At 40.5% G+C, this 13,779-nt stretch overlaps 1 protein-coding gene and 1 non-coding gene across 2 annotated transcripts in view; both read left to right on the top strand.

Moving 5' to 3' along the window:
• The window catches only part of LHFPL3 (LHFPL tetraspan subfamily member 3), a 412,245-nt gene that overhangs the window by 358,075 nt on the left and 40,391 nt on the right, over window positions 1-13,779 (top strand). The gene's annotated exons all lie outside the window — the stretch shown is intronic.
• TRNAW-CCA (transfer RNA tryptophan (anticodon CCA)) lies at window positions 4,712-4,818 on the top strand. The gene is made up of 2 exons: window positions 4,712-4,749; window positions 4,773-4,818. It is a non-coding gene; the product is annotated as a tRNA-Trp (tRNA).

The following is a 13,779-nucleotide window of genomic DNA, read 5'->3' on the forward strand; positions in this document are numbered from 1 at the left end:
TTTTCCACTTTTTCCAGTGCCTAAATTGACAGGTGTCTTCATAACTGCTTAAATATCAGAAAAGACCGCCTGACTCAGTGTGAGTAGTGAGTTGTGTTGCTGCTTGTCAGTTCTGTCTCCCTTTTGGAGTTCTCCCTCTGGGCACAAAGCTACAAACCGCCAACTCAGTGCAGGTGCACTGCGCTTTACCTATTCAAATCCTATGTGAAATATTCTATCATGGTTTCTAAATAATTTTTGGTGAAGCCTTTTTCAATACAAAAATTCCCAATGTAGGGGCGCCTGGGTGGCTCAGTTGGGTAAGCGACTGCCTTCGGCTCAGGTCATGATCCTGGAGTCCCGGGATCGAGTCCCACGTTGGGCTCCCTGCTCAGCGGGGAGTCTGCTTCTCCCTCTGACCCTCCTCCCTCTCATGCTCTCTGTCTCTCATTCTCTGTCTCTCAAATAAATAAATAAAATCTTTAAAAAAAAAAAAATTCCCAATGTAAATATCCCCTCCTACAATTATCCATTTTTCTTGGTGGGGAAAAATTCCTTAATTGGCTTGCATGGCACTGATACAAACGAGCACATAAAGGTGTTTTATGTGGCTATGCTCACATTCTTCTAATCACAGATCACTTTCACACTCCCTGCCTGTATTAAGCATCACAGGCTACGGACCATTGCTGTCACTTTATAGATTTGACTTTTCAAGGCTCACAACCCAGCAGCTGCTTTCATCCTCCTGGGTGCCTGTTCCTGTAATTTAAATTAGCTGCCCCAGCAGGATCAATGTCATCTGGGTGATGAACTTGTGGTCAGCTTAACCAGTGTTCCTATAAAGCCCTGTAACTGGATCAAATATCAGCGTAACTAATATTAGTTATCCCTTTAGTGTACAACATTGAACTTGACAATATCGCTAAGGGTAAACGGTAACTAAGGTAAACACACAATTATATCTGCAATTTACAATTTAGGGGAGTAATTAAGGAAACACAAGGAAATGGGGCTCCTGGGTGGCTCAGTCGGTTGAGCATCCGGCTTTTGATCTCGGCTCAGGTCATGATCTCAGGGTTGTAAGATTGAGCTCCATGCTCAGTGGGGAGTCTGCATGACATTCTCTCTCTCCCTCTCCCTCCTCACTCTGAAATAAATATAGATCTTAAAAAAAAAAAGTAAGTGACATGAAACCAATGCTTAGAGAAACGAAATCTGAAAGGTCCATGACTAGAAAGGGGCAGCCCTAGCCCTGTCTCTTCTCCCTGCCTCTTACATAGTGGAGGAGAGAGTTGGCATCCTAAGACCATGGATGTTCCTAGCTCTTACTGGGAACTCAAAATGTTTGTTTCTTGCCCTTCTCTACCAAAGTACCTTTAAGTATCTCAGTCTTCAACCCTTATTTTGGATTCACAACTTAATCTAGTCTTGCTTTTTGTGGTCTCGCAAGAAGTAGACCCTTTCGATTCATCCTGAACCCTCAAGAAGTTCCTAGGCTTTTCCTCCATCTTCCTTCCTCTTCCACCATTTTTGTTGATTCCAGGAATGGCTTCATATCCTGCCCTCCTCTTGAGAGCAAATGAGCCCTCAGGATTCCTGTGTCTTTTTCTCTACCCAATCAGTAAGGCAAAAAAAAAAAAAAAAAAAAAAATATATATATATATATATATATATATATATGGTCATTTCTCTTCATGACTCTCCCAAAACTGTTCTTTATTTCTAATCTGAGTGAAATAATTCTCCTACTTTCATTTAACCTTAGATGTTTATCCTTTGCAGCTATTGCTCACTTGCTGATTAATTTTCATTTACGTACAAATCCATTATGACATCCAGCAGACCCCCTGTGAGTTCACAGCTTGCCCTCTATGTAGGCTGTATATTTTGAAAAGTCTGGGAATTACTTGCAATCTGAACTAAATTAGAATTTAATTTTTTAAAACACTTGAACAAAATCTAAAAAGAGTTTATACACAGATGCAAGGTGACTTAGCCACATACAGTGTAAAGTTTTGGGGAAACACTAAATCATTATTTTGTTGGTTTGCCTTAAGAAGTTGTAAAATAGAATATTAAGTATAAAATTATTTGCTTTTTACCTATGCTACGTGTTGTCACCCAACACTTTTTGGAGGGTCAGTGATTTTATGTGATCTTATGATTAAAATGGCTGATGTATGATCAGAGATCTTTGTAATCAAAAGCGACACACGGAGAACCTTCTGGCTGGCAGTTACTACCAGTTTTTGTCCCTTTGCCACATGCGCTGCATGAAACCTTAGCTCAAATGAAGCCAGATGTAATGCTTTTTGATGTTTTCCAAAAGCCGTGTGCGTTAGATTGGAAAAAAAACACACTTTGTTTCTCTTTGGGGAAATAAAACATGCAGGTACAGAACAATGAGACAACAGTACAGAAGAGAGAATCTGATGGGACGCAAAATTGCCTGCTAGACTGAGTGCCGTGTGAGTTAAGAGCCACTGTCCAGAGTAAGCTGTGGATCTGGTGGTGTGAAGCCAGAGCATGCTCGTTTAGTGGCAGGAGCTCAGAACTGAATGAGAACAGGAAAGACCGATATTTCTTTCTTTTGAAGCCAGAGCCTCAATTAGACCTGGGAATGGAATTGAAAGCATAGCCCCTTTAACCACTCTGTTAGAACTGTTTGTATGTGATTCTTGTTGCCCATCTGTATATGCCGTCAAACAGTATTGCCCTGCCCCTTGAAAAAGGAAGGAACTGGGTTGCTGAAGAGGACTTCTGCAGGACTGTTCAGATCCCTGGTGAGAAGTGACCGGTGGGACGCGATCAGTCTTTCAACAGGACCTTCACGGCTTTTCCAGGATCAGCTGAGAGAGAGAAAATTTCAGTAGCCCGGATGGGGACACCTTCTGCTTTGTCCATGATGAGGAAAACCTCCAAATACAAGCTCACTGTAATTTCACAACCAACCATGTGTTCTAGAAGCTCTGAGTTCCTCATCCTGCTCTGGTCAATTCTCACATACCTCAGTCTTGTCAGTCACAACATATAGCAAAGGAGATCCTACCAGGTAGAGTGAAAAGGTCAACATTTTAAAAACACTCCACAAGGAAATGTGTGCGATTATTTTTATTAAATTTGAAATGCACAAAGGACTTTGCATGGCATAAAAGCAGTGGAATAAACTATGGAACAGAAAAATGGACACACGTGACAATGTAAAATTTAAATATTTTTATGTTTCAGAGGATATTGTACATAAAATGTCAACGCAAATCAAAATGAAGAGACAATGACTCCAACAAAGAGTAAATGTGTCCAAAATATAAATCCATCTTTTAAACCAATAAGAGAAGCACTAAAAACTTGAAAGAAAAAGGATTCAAAGGTCGGAGCAATTCACAAGGGAAGAAATACAAATGTACTCATTAAACAAACACCAACTGTGTAGCAAGGCACTATTGTAGGTGGTGGAATAGAACAGTAAGAAAAGACCAAGTTCCTGCCTTCATGGGGCAAAAAAACATTCTGATGTGCAAAGGTCATCAATAACCAAATTTTAAAAGTAAGTAAGTAACTACATAATATATCTGATGGTGATAAGTACTTTAGAGGAAAATAAAGCAGAGCAGAGCAATACAGGATCCCAGGGGTTGATAGGCTATAGACCTCTCTGAGGAGGTGACATTTGAGCAGAGGGAAGAGAGAGCACTCCTAATTAGATATCTAAGAGCAGAGCTTTCCAGGAGACCCGAATAGCATATGCAAATGCCCTGAGGCAGAGAGTACTTGCGTCTTCAAAATAAGAGCCACCAGTGTGGCTGAGCCCAGTCGGCAGGAAGGAGAGCAATCGGCAATGAGATCACAAAGGCAGGAGGTAGGAGCAGGCCGTGCAGGGTCTTCCCTGCCCCTCCCTGCCTTTGCTCTGAGTGAGATGTGAAGCCCTTTGAAATTTTGAGCAGAAGGGTGACGAAATGTAGCCCTAAGGTTTAAAGGGACCATTGCTCTGGCTGTTGTGCGGGAAAAGTGTGAGAAGACAAAGGCTAAAACAGAGGAAGTAGTTCAGAAGCAATTATAACCTTCCAGGTAGGACACAAAGGTAATTTGTTTGGACTGGGATGATAACAGGAGGGGTGGTGAGAAATCATTTGTGGATATATTTTAGAGACTGAGTCAGTAGATCTTGCTGAAAGATCCAGTCCGGTGTATGAGGGCGAAGAGTCTCAAACGACATCTGAGTTTTTTGACCTGAGCAACTAGAAGTGATTTGCAGCATGGGCGCAACTGTGGGGACAACTGGTTTGAGGGGGACACTCGGGAGTTCCCTTTTAGGCACGCTATGTTTGAGTGGTTCCTCCAAAGCTGTTGGACGCGTGGGTTTACGGTTCAGAGGAAAGGGCGGCACCGTGGGCAGACATTGGGAGTCATCAGGGTAAGAATGATTTTTAAAGCTGACACCAGGTGAGATGATCTTTGGCTAGGTGCCGAAGAGGTGGGGAGGAGGAATTTGTCTGGGAGTGAGCCTGGGACACCCCCACATCTAGAGTCTGCGATTTCCCAATGCCCACCGGCTGGGGCGGGCGCAGCTCTGGGTCCCCGCTCTCTGCGCGCCTCAACCCCGTGCCACAGGGTCAGCCTCTGGCTTCGGGCGAACTCGCCCCCTGCGCCCCTGCGCTCCGCAAACCCCAGTTCAGAGCTCGCACTGCCCCCGCAGGTATTCTGGACGGAGTCAGGCGCTCACAGGTGTGTCAGGATGGCCGAGTGGTCTAAGGCACCAGACTCCATTCTCTGCTTCCTGAGCTTGGGGGTTCAGGTCTCCGGGTGGAGGCGTGGGTTCAAATCCCACTTCTGACATACTGGCGTTTCATTCTTGCCGTGTTCAAATTCTGCAGCCTTTAAAATTAAATCACAACATCCTTCTTAGGCAGAAACTCTGAATCTTATCCTTCCTCCCTATTACGGTCCACACTTCACCCTTCTTAAGCCAGTGCGGTTTAGATGTCTTTCTCTGCCTGCCCTTCCTTCCTCCCTCCCTCCTCTCTTTTTCTTTCTTTCTCTCTTCCTGTTGGTACTTACGGTGTTTATGAATATCTATATGGAATAATAGTAATAGTAATATGGACTTAAAATGTAGGTCTTACAATGTAGATGAGGTGAAGGTTTTAAGTTCCTGTTTCCAGTATTTTAACTGTTCTGAGTGTGTAAGTGGCAGGCGTTTTGAGCGTTCTTCCATCCTTCTCTGTGTGTCCCTCCCTCTCCCTTGCACCGATGACTGAGGAGGAGCCAGCAAAGAGGACTGAGAAATATAGAGGAGTAAAATTTTTGTGCAGCCAGATGTGTCAGATTTTTCCTTCATGGTTTGCTCCATTCCTTTTATGCTTGTCTACTCCTTTGATGCTTAATGGAATGTTCTCCACTTCTGAGAATATTGCAAATTATATCTAGAAGCAAAAACCAAGACTGGGGCAGTTTCTTGAACAAAGGATTAATATCCCTGATTTATAAAAAACTCAATATCCCTGATTTATAAAAAACTCAAAAATCTCTAAGAGAAACACAAACACTTCAGTGGAGAAAAAAGCTACACATATGAACAAGTGTGAAATCAGGAAATAAGCTTTATGTTTATCTTTTTTTTTTCTTTAAAAAAAATTCATCTTTGGCTTCCAAAGGAGTGAAACACATAATATTTTAAGTACATACTCTAATTTAAAAGCAAAGACAGAATAAAGAGTCTCATCAAGAAACTTCCCATGGTGGGCACCTGGGTGGCTCAGTTGGTTAAGCGGCTACCTTTGGCTCAGGTCATGATCCTGGAGTCCTGCGATCAAGCTCTGCATCGGGCTCCCTGCTCGGCGGGGAGTCTGCTTCTCCCTCTGACCCTTCCCCCTCTCATGGGCTCTCTCTCTCTCTCTTATTCTCTCTCTCTCAAATGAATAAATAAAATCTTTAAAAAAAAAAAGAAAAAGAAACTTCCCATGGCATGTGTTTATGATGCACATATTCTTTTCTGGTAGAAAATATTGTATCAAGCATATGTGGTATTTTTTATTTATTCATTTTATGATTGAAATATAATTAACATACAGTGGTATATTAGTTTTAGGTGTATAATGTAATGATTCAAAAATTCCATACATTACTCTGTGCTCATCACCATAAGTGTACTCTTAATCCATGGGCGACTGGGTGGCTCAGTTGGTTAAGTGACTGCCTTCGGCTCAGGTCATGATCCTGGAGTCCCTGGATCGAGTCCCGCATCGGGCTCCCTGCTCGGTGGGAAGGCTGCTTCTCCCTCTGCCTGCCGCTCTCCCTGCTTGTGCTCTCTCTCTCTCTCAAATAAATAAAATCTTAAAAAAACAAAACAAAACACCACAAATTAGTGTTTTCATTTTCTTTGAGTAAATACCCAGTAGTGGAATTACTGGATGATATGGTAATTCTGTTTTTAATTTTCTGAGGAACCTCCATACTGTCTTCCACAGTGGCTGCACTAATTTGCATTCCCATCAACAGTGCACCAGGGTTCCTTTTTGTCCACATCCTCATCAACACTTGTCATTTCTTGTCTTTATTATCCTAGCCATTCCAACTGGTATAAGGTGATATCTCATTGTGGTTTTGATTTGCACTTCCCTCAAGATTAGTGATATTGAGCATCTTTTCATGTGTCTGTTGGCCATCTGTATGTCTTCTTTGGAAAAATGTCTATTGAGGTTCTCTGCCCATTTTTAATTGGATTATTTGTGGGGTTCTTGTTGCTGAGTTGTGCAAGTTCTTTATATATTTTGGCTATTAAGCCCTTATCAGATATATTATTTGCAAATATCTTCTCCCATTCAGTGGGTTGTCTTTGTTTTGTTGATGGTTTCCTTCACTGGGCAAAAAGCCTTTTATTTTGATATAGTCTCCATAGTTTAATTTTGCTGTTGTTTCCTTTGCCTAAGGAGACACACTTAAGGAAATATCTATGGCTGATGTCAAAGAAATTACTGCCTATGTTTTGTTCTAGGAGTTTTATGGTTTCAGGTCTCACATTTAGGTCTTTAATCCACTTTGAGTATATTTTGGGGTATGGTGTAAGAAAGTGGTCCAGTTTCATTCTTTTGCATGTAGCTGTCCAGTTTTCCCAGTACTTTTAGTTATTCCCAGTACTCCCAGTTATTAAAGAGACTGTCTTCTCCCCACTGTATACCCATTGTATATTCAGGCCAATATCTCTTATTAACATAAATGCAAAAATCCTCAACAAAATATTAACAATAACAAATCCAACAATGCATTTTAAAAAATCATTCACCATGATCAAGTGGAATTTATTCCAGGGGTGCCAGGGTGGTTCAATATACACAAATCATTTAACATGATACATCACATTAATAAGAGAAAGGATGAAAACCATATGATCATCTCAATATATGCGAAGAAGCCTTGGACAAAGTACAGCATCCATTCATCAAACTTGCAACAAAGTAGGTTTAGAGGGAACATACCTCAACATAATAAAGGCCATACATGAAAAACCCACAGCTAACACCATACTCAATGGTAAAAAACAGAGCTTTTCCTCTAAGATCAGGAACAAGACAATGATGTCTACTCTTACCACTTTTTTTCAACATAGAGCTGGAAGTCCTAGCCACAGCAATCAGACAAGAAAAAGGAATAAAAGGCATCCAAATTGGTAAGGAAGAAATAAAACTTTCACTATTTGCAGATGATATGATACTATACATAGAAAACCCTAAAGACCTCACCAAAAAACTGCTAGAACTGAAAAATAACTCAGTAAAGTCACAGGATACAAATTTAATATACAGAAATCTGTTGCATTTCTCTACACTTAATAATGAAGTAGCAGAAAGAGAAATTAAGAAAACAATCCCATTTACAATTGCACCAAAAAAAATAAAGTACCTAGGAATAAACTTAACCAAGAAGGCAAAATACCTGTACTCCAAAGACTATAAAACACTGATGAAAGAAGTTGAAAGTGACACAAAGAAATGGAAAGATATTCCATGCTCGTGGATTGGAAGAACGAATATTGTTAAAATGCCTATACTACCCAGGGAAATCTATACATTCAATGCAATACCTTCAAAATACCAACAGCATTTTTCATAGAACTAGAACAAGTAATCCTAAAATGTGTATGGAATCACAGAAGACCCTGAATAGCCAAAGCAATCTTGGTAAATAAGAACAAAGCTGGATGCATCACAATCCCAGATTTCAAGATATACTACAAAGTTGTAGTAATCAAAACACTATGGTACTGGCACAAAAATAGAAACATAGATCAATGGAACAGAACAGAGTCCGGAAATAAGGCAATAGTTATATAGTCAATTACTCTATGACAAATAAGTTAACCATATATTGTATTTTTTTAAAATCATCCCACAATCACATTACATGAAGCAAATCATCTTAGAAATACAATTTGGTAAAGACATGGAGATGTTTAGCCTCAGTAATAAATAAATACATATGAAAATAAATACATAAATACATGTGAATGAAATATAATTTTTCCCTTACCAAAATGGAAAAGAACACAAAATAGAAAAATCCCAGAGTTGGCTAGGAGAGACAGAAATGGTCTTTCTGAAACAGTGCTGGGAGGTGTGTATATTGGTACTGCATACATTTTCTGGTGTCAATTTGTATCAAAAGCCTGAAAACTTGGCATAGTCTCTGACTCAGCAGTCCCAGCCTTAGAAGTTCTGATTCTCAAAATGTATACAAATGAAGCAATAATTGATAAGGGCAAAGATTTAACTACAAGAATGTCCACAGTATCCATAATTGCGATGGTGAAAAGTTGGAGCACCATAAACAATACAGAAAAAAACTGTATAATAAAATACTATGCAGCAATTAAAAATGACGTCATAAAAGTAATGACATAGAGGGCGCCTGGGTGGCTCAGTTGGTTAAGCGACTGCCTTCGGCTCAGGTCATGATCCTGGAGTCCCGGGATCGAGTCCCGCATCGGGCTCCCTGCTCGGCAGGGAGTCTGCTTCGTCCTCTGACCCTCCTCCCTCTCATGTGTTCTCTCTCTCTCTCATTCTCTCTCTCTCAAATAAATAAATAAAAATCTTAAAAAAAAAAAAAGTAATGACATAGAAAAATATTTCTAATATAGTGGAATTCTATGACCTATTTCTGTTTATGGATGCCTAGAAAATAGACTGGAAGAAAATACACCAAAATGTCATATTCATCTCTGGGTAGTAAGAGATAAGTGATTTTAGTTTTATTGGATTTGCCTGTTTCAAATTTTCTACCATAAATTTATTAGTTACACTGGCACATTGAGCAATTACAGAAGAAAAGGCTAGGAATTTTTCACAAAAATGACACAGAAGCAACATTCTAGGGCAGCGCATCATTAGAACTTTCTATAATGTTAGAAATGCTCTGTATCTGTGCTATCAAATGCAATAGACACGTGTGGCTGTTGGGTACTTGAAATGTAGGTAGTTCAACTGAGAAACTGATTTTTCATTTTAATTAAGTTAAACTTACAGAACCACATGCAAATAATGGGTACTATATTGGACAATGGGATTCTATGGCAGTCATGGTATAGAGAAAAGGATCAACAGACCTTATTCAATGTGGGAAGAGCTCTGGATTAGACCAGATCTGAGACTATCAACCCTCATTGGAAGTAGGATGCCCATCAGTTTCCTAGGAGAAATTGGAAGCTTATTTTCAACTCTGTTGTATCAAATTCATCGAAGCCTGTAATTTAGGTGTAAGTTAATTGTAAGATAAATGATATAGAGTTTTCATTCTATAATGTAGGCTTTTTCTTAATTTATATATTTGGTGGTTGTCATAAAATTTTTAATTAAAGAACTGTTCCAGGGGCGTCTGGGTGGCCCAGTCGTTAAGCGTCTGCCCTGACGGCTCAATCCCAGATCCTGAGCTAAGAGTAGGTCGCTTAACCGACTTTGCCACCTAGGCACCACCAAATGTTGCTTTTTAAACAGACTTGTTACTACTATCTGCCTGTGCATCATGTTAGTTTAAAAGTACTACCCTATAATGACCTCTTAAAAGGAGGGCAGAAGACCTTCTCTTTTCTGGTATTTTGTGAGTGTGTGGCTTATGTTTTCAGAGTTATTTCCTTGTAGTTAATGTGTTTAAAAGCTTCCCAAAAAATCTACAGTCTATTTTAACTAGGAAAAAGAGTCACAATTCTTAATTCTTCTTAACCAGGATTATTAAATTTTATAGCACTTAAGGTAATATAATGATTATACTCTGATGGGAGAAGAATGTTTTAAAAATAATGAAATTATGGGGCGCCTGGGTGGCTCGGTCGTTAAGCGTCTGCCTTCGGCTCAGGTCATGATCCCAGGGTCCTGGGATCGAGCCCCACATCGGGCTCCCTGCTCCGCGGGAAGCCTGCTTCTCCTTCTCCCACTCGCCCTGCTTGTGTTCCTTCTCTCACTGTGTCTCTCTCTGTCAAATAAATAAATAAAATCTTAAAATAATAATAACAATAATAATGAAATTATGGCAGAAGCATTTAGATATAATTATATAGCCACAATAAAAATTTCAATTAGCCTTCCATTACATTGCCGTTAACTCTGCATTTAACATTAGTGTGGCCATAGGCTTCACTTGTTTCTTGCTTTTTGAAAACAACAAATGCATGTTTTTTGCTTTGTTTTTTCACATTAGTCTGAGAAGTGTCCTGGAAAAGTAAATTAAAATCTAAGTAAGTTTCCAAAAAAAAAATAAGCAAAAATGTAGAAGATACACTTCAAATGATCACAATTCATAATATACATTATTATTAGTTTTCTATTGCTGTGTGACAGATTAACCCAAAACTTTGCAACTTAAAACATTTATTAGTCACATAGTTTGGGAAGGTAAGGAATATGAGAGCAGCTTAGCTGGGTGGTTCTGGATCAGGGTGTCTCATAAGATTGCAGTGAAGCTGTCCGCCAGGGCTTTGGTGGTCTAAAGATTTAACTTGAGCCTCCACTCAGTCGTTAAGCGTCTGCCTTTAGCTCAAGTCATGATCCCAGGGTCCAGGGATCGAGCCCTGCATCGGGCTCCCTGCTCCGCGGGGAGTCTGCTTCTCCCTCTCCCTCTCCCCCTGCTTGTGTTCCCTCTCTCACTGTGTCTCTCTCTGTCAAATAAATAAATAAAATCTTTAAAAAAGTAAATAAATAACTTAAGCCTCCAAGTGGAGGATCCACTTCTAATATGGCTGTTGGCAAGAAGCCTCAGTTCCTTACTGGGTGTTGGCAGAAACAGAAGCCGCAACACATGGATCTTGCCAGAGGGCTTGCTTGAGTGTCCTTTTTACGAGGCAGCTGACTTCCTCCAGAGTTGGTAATCCAAAAGAGGAAGTCTGAAGCCCCGATGACTTTTATGGCCCAAACCTGAAGTCACATAGCTGTATTTCTACCTTATTCTGTTCATGAGAGGAGTCACTAAGTCCCACCCATATTCAAGAAGAAGGAAATGAGAATTCTACCTCTTGAAGGCCATAGGAATGTGTGTACTCACTTTAAATCAAAACATCTATGGAATGCTAGTCCAATAGGAGAAGGCAAAGCCATACTTAGAACTTGAATAGAACTTACTTGCTGAGGTCCACAGACAAATGTCAGATTGGCATCTACTTTTCTCCCCTTGTTTCTTGGAGTTCTGTTAGGGAGTACTTGTAACTTTGTGCCTGACACATTTTTCCCACTATAGAATGTACCTTTGTGAGATCAAAAGTCAAAAACATGCATGCTACCCTCTGTTTTTCAAGATTTCTACTAGGCTCACTATGAAAGAAGAGCTCAAAGAAAACTCAGGTGGTCTCTCAACTGGCAAGGAAGAGGGGCCAGAAAATATAATAGTGGGTGCTCTGCAGCTTTGCTTTCGCGGATGGAAGCTTTCTATTTGAAATAACCCCTTGCCCTCTGCTATTCCCTACCTGCGTTCTGTCCCTGGGTGATCTCATGCAATTCAACAAGGTTCACATTTTTATCGCCCGCCCAGACTTCTCCCCGATCTTTAGACATGTATATCCAGGGGCTCCGCATCTCTGTTGCTCTGATTAATTGGCTTCTCAAACTTACCCTGTCCAAAGCAGGATATTTCCTTCAGAGTCACAGGGATGGAGAAAAGCAGTGAGATAAGCAGGCAGAGAGCACTGTGTCTTAGGTGCATCCCCTTGAAAATGGGCCCTGTTTTTGCTCATGCAGTGATGTGGCTACTCAGTCGGCCTGCCTCTGCGGTGGGCTGTGGTTGCTCCCTGCGCCAAGGGGTGGGCGGAGTTGTGTCCCACTCCTTTGGCAGCTGGAGTAATTTCCTAATTGGGCTCCAAGCCGAAAACAGATCTGCCCTATTTGGATGTCACAGCACTTCCTTTTTTTTTTTTTTTTTTTAAGGTTTTATTTATTTGCAGAGAGAGACACAGCGAGAGAGGGAACACAAGCAGGGAGAGTGGGAGAGGGAGAAGCAGGCTTCCCGCGGAGCAGGGAGCCCGATGCTGGGCTCCATCCCAGGACTCTGGGATCGTGACCTGAGCCGAAGGCAGATGCTTAACGACCGAGCCATCCGGGCGCCCCATCATAGCACTTCCTATGTGACAGCATTCCTCATTCCTCCTGGTTGCAAGAAAGCTCGCCAACACAGGGGATTGCTCATTAATCGTTTCTGCCCAGGACTGTGCGGGCGACAAGAGCAGGTATTCTGATGGTGTGGTTTGAGGGCACTTGAAGTCCTTTTACTTCCCAAATACCTCCTTTTATACCCCCCCCCCAAAGTACTTCCTTTCATCGAGCCCTACCATGTTCTGGTTCTCACCATGTAAGTCATACCTTAAGGGCCTTAAAAGCAACTCCCCTTGCAGGGCCTGACACTACTCAAGTCCTTCTAGGGAAGTTGGTCCCAAAAGCCTATTGTAGGTTTTATTCTGTAGTTTTACAGGAAAGAGTATATGTGTTATAAAATTACACATTAGCAGGGACAATTTAATATGAGATGCTTATTGGCATCTCTGAGAGATCATTGCTTGGAAGAACCAGGACCTAAAACAAACAAACAAACAAAAAAACAGATAAATTTGGTTTGATGGAGGTGAAAGAAGACAAGAAGTTCTTAGACAGGATGAATTCTCTCTGAGGCCCAAAACACAGAAAGGGAAATGTCTGAAGGAGGAAAAGAGTCTGGTTCTAAATGTTTCTTGAATGAATGAGTTGGCTGACTGCATAGAACTATAGTATCCATCAGATCTCTACTAAATTGAAGTTTTTCAAATATTGCTATTTCGTGTAGGAAAGTAAATATATATTTGAAAAGATTGTGTCATATGAAATGCAGCCTCTTTCCCAGTGTGTTAATAGCACCATTTTAACTTATTAAGCAGTCATTAAGTGAAATGAATTGTTCTGCATGCTTAACATATCTTACTGGTTTGCTTTTTGGTTTTCTTCTGTTTTGTTTTTGGTTTTGTTTCTGTTTTCTAGTATGCCCTGCTGTTTTCTTATTTACTGCTGTATCCCTAAACAACAGCTAAAATAGTTCTTGGCACAAAGTATGTGTTCCAAAATTATTTATTGAAAAAAGAAAGAAGACAGTCAAAGGGTACAAACTTACCGCTTAAAATGAATAAGTTCTGGGGAGTGAATGGGTGGCATGGTGACTGTAGTCAACAATACTGTATTGCATACTTGAAAGTTGCCAAGAGAGTTGGTCTTAAATGTTAAATGTTCTCACTACAATTTAAAAAGTGGTAATTATGTGAGGTAAAGGATGTGTTTGTTAACTAGTCTTTATAATCAT

The sequence above is a fragment of the Mirounga angustirostris genome, unplaced genomic scaffold, assembly GCF_029215605.1.
Source record: "Mirounga angustirostris isolate CCGP_5_RB_7025 unplaced genomic scaffold, mMirAng1.0.hap1 SCAF_12, whole genome shotgun sequence".
NCBI lineage: Eukaryota > Metazoa > Chordata > Mammalia > Carnivora > Phocidae > Mirounga > Mirounga angustirostris.